The sequence below is a fragment of the Galeopterus variegatus genome, unplaced genomic scaffold, assembly GCF_000696425.1.
Source record: "Galeopterus variegatus unplaced genomic scaffold, G_variegatus-3.0.2 Scaffold2982, whole genome shotgun sequence".
NCBI classification, from domain to species: Eukaryota; Metazoa; Chordata; class Mammalia; order Dermoptera; family Cynocephalidae; genus Galeopterus; species Galeopterus variegatus.
In genome coordinates, this window is record NW_007729093.1 from 34,654 (window position 1) to 37,978 (window position 3,325).

The following is a 3,325-nucleotide window of genomic DNA, read 5'->3' on the forward strand; positions in this document are numbered from 1 at the left end:
ATCCAACTCTCTCCTGCTGCAAATGAGGAATCCCAGTCAGGCCCAGATAGACCAATGACTTGCCCAGCAGTAGGTGGGTTTTCTCCCCATCGTGAGTTCTAGATCCGGAGTCCATGGGCGACAGGCTGCAGTGACCGGTGTGCCTGTGAAATTCCCCCAAAAGAACATAGGATCGGGTGAGGATGGTTGTCAATGCCCTTCTCCCTTCAGTAACTTGGATGGCCCTGAACCAGGTCTCCCTGGGGCTGCTTTTGCAGCTGAGGAACCCAGAGGGCCAGCCCACCCCAACCTTGGCTCTGCCCTGTGCTCCACACCCAGTGACCCTTGTCTTTCCACACTGCCCCCTTCACAGCCTCCCCCGTGGAGCACATTTCTGAGTGAAAGTACCTGGAGATGCCATCGAGATCCGTCTCTTGGGATGGCAGGACGCAGACACCATCCAGCCACTCAGATCCGATTGTTTTGACAGCTTTGCCAAATTACAAAGCAAAGGCCCCATTTGGTGATGAGAAAAGCAATATTGTGGCAGGGATGTGTCATTCCTTTGAAAACCAGCAGTAAGTGAATTTGCATCCCCGTAGTAGTAAATACGCCTGGCTGGCCCCCTCTCCTGCGATGGTGAGGGATTTAGATGCACTCGCGTCTGCTTTATTATTTTATGATGGAGAGGAGGGGAAGTGAGGAGGGGAGTGAGGAAAAGAGAAAGATTGAGAGCGATTTCTGGGGAAGGAAAATTGAGGATGGAAAGTTTCACTGTTTTTGCAAAGTTTCTTGTGGCTGGGGTGAGGAAATCATTGAATCAGAGTGGGGAAATCATTGTGGGGGAAAGAAACAGCCCTGTTTCGGTTCTGTGTGTGATGATTTAGAAGACTCTGAAGAACCCTTGTCATGACATGCTCTCTCAAACTCTTTAAAATTCAGCTGGAAAGGCCCAGGGAAAAGATATACAGGCCTTTGTAGAGAGCAGGAGAGTGGAGGAGACATTCTCCAGGACAGTGCCGGAGGGAGTGCTCCATGCAAATTTGTTTCAAGTCCTAGTTCTCTAGCTACTGGGAAGAATGCTTTATCTTTTTAAAGAATCAAGTGGACACTATTCTATCTCTTTCTGGTTGGAGAGAAGCCAGTCACTGAATGTTTTACATTCTCTGCATAGAAACGCCCTGGGTGACCCTCTCCTCTTTTTTTGCTTCTGTCATCAGGATGAAAGAGAAGCCTGTGACCTCCACAGCAGCAGCAGGTATGAAAGGGGGGCGTCCATGTGATTTCCTCAGTGGGAAGGACTGACCCGATCAGAAATGCAGCTGCCTGTGAGAAGCAAGACCAGACTTAACGTGGCCTTCAAGGCCTCCTGGATTTGATTCCCAGCTTTCTTTCTGGTGCCTTCTATCATGCTACATAGTCAGAGTGAGACATCCCTGCCAGCTAGTAAGTAGAAGAAAAGGCCTTTAATTCCATGTCCACCTGGCTGTGGACCTGCATTCTTTGGCCAAACTGCCCAGCCAAAGCCTTTCAGATTTCACAGCTGAACATTTGCTGAGCCCTGCTCTGTGCTGCACACTGTTGTAGGCACTAGGGATTCTTGGTCCATGTCCTCAGAGAATTCAGAGTCTAAGGGATAGCAGACATGAAAACAGGTAATTACAAGCAGTGAGATGCGCTAGAGGGAAGGCTGGCATCCTGCGACTCCAGCAAGGCGTGTCTGAGACCTGGACTCTGTTCTCAGCCCTGAGTTTGCAGGTGTCTCACCTGTAAAGAGAAAGTAGGGCTTGGTCTCTCTTTCTTTCCTATATGGCATGATTATTGTTATGAATGGAGATGGCTGCATTGCTCAGTTTCTTGAAGCCATCAGGACCTGGGGGAGGTGGGGACAGGCTCTCTGCAGAGCTGCAGCCACACACCAAGGCTCCCCACCTCCCGCTCCAGTGACAGCAGAAAGGCAAAGCGTTCTCAGTAGTCAGCCAGCTGCTCGGGGGGGCCCCCACAGCGCTCACCTGGTGGCTGCTCCAGGCTTGTTTACTGTCGCTTTTATTGAATCTGACTAGTCTGGAAATAATTGCACTAATATTATTGACATTAATAGTACACGAGGATGTATTTATATCTTGCTTCTTCCTCAGCTAACATTCAGTCTCATCCTCACTCCTGTGCGGGCGGTAAATGGCAGGCACAGCTGCTGCATAAGGGAGCAGCTCACTGCTCGGAGGTGGGAGAGGTCTGGACCAGGGACCACACCTGTCTGGGAGGCAGAGGGTTTGGAGCTAGATGTGCCCCAGGCCAGTGGCTCAAGAGTTAAAACTGCGCAGCTGTGGCTTCCACAGCCAGCTGGTGGGGGACTCCTTTGAAGGTGGGAAAGGGAAGTTTTGGTGAGTTTTCAGAAAGGGAAAGTGGACAATCCCAGGGAGCTTCCCAAACTGCTGAAGTCTGCGATGATGGGTCCCCAGCCCCTTCCCCCTGCTCCTTCTCTCTTCACTAGCTGCTCCAGGAAGTTACTCATCCCCACCTTCTGCACTGGACCACACTGCCCCATGTCCTTTTGACAGGCTGGCGAGCTGGGCATTTATCTCTCTGCAATTCTGTTCCTCCCATCTGCTCATCTGCAGCTGGGAGTCTTAGGTTGAAAGCGGGAGCATGTCCGGGAGGTTCTCCTTTGGGTGTCCAATATTGCATGACTTGCAAATGGAGCTGCGTGTGTGTTTTATTTCAGAGATGCAAATAAACCTTGATTATCAAATTTTAGACTTTTTATAATTCACTACGTTTATTTTGCTAGTCACTGGGGACTTAAATACAAAAAAGCTTCCTGCTACTTTTTTACTCAAAACAGTGCATACAATGTATATATACAGTTTAAAGAATAATAATAAAATAAAACACCCATATATTCGCCATTCAGCTTGAGAAACAGAGCATTGCCAGTACCTGAGAGCCCCCCTGTGATTTCATCCCATCTCACCTTCCTTTCCCCATACCAGAGCTAACTGCTGTCCTGAGTTTCATGCTCATGATTCCTTTCTTCTCTTTTTCACAAAGTTTTATCAGGTATGGAGGTATTCCTAGTATTTATGTAATGTAATCAGACTGTATTTTCTTCTGTGCCTTCCTTTTTTTACTCAATAATGTATTTGTTGGATTCATCTATTTTTAATACGAGTAGTTGTGGTTCATTTGGCTTCACTTCTGAATAGTGTTCCAGTGCATGATTATGCTGCAATCTATTTGCCCAGTCTGTGACCGGTTGAAATTTGGGATTGGGGCTATTATGAATGTTGCTATAAATATTGATTTAGGTGACTCCTTTTTTTTTTTTTTTTTTCCGTGACCGGCA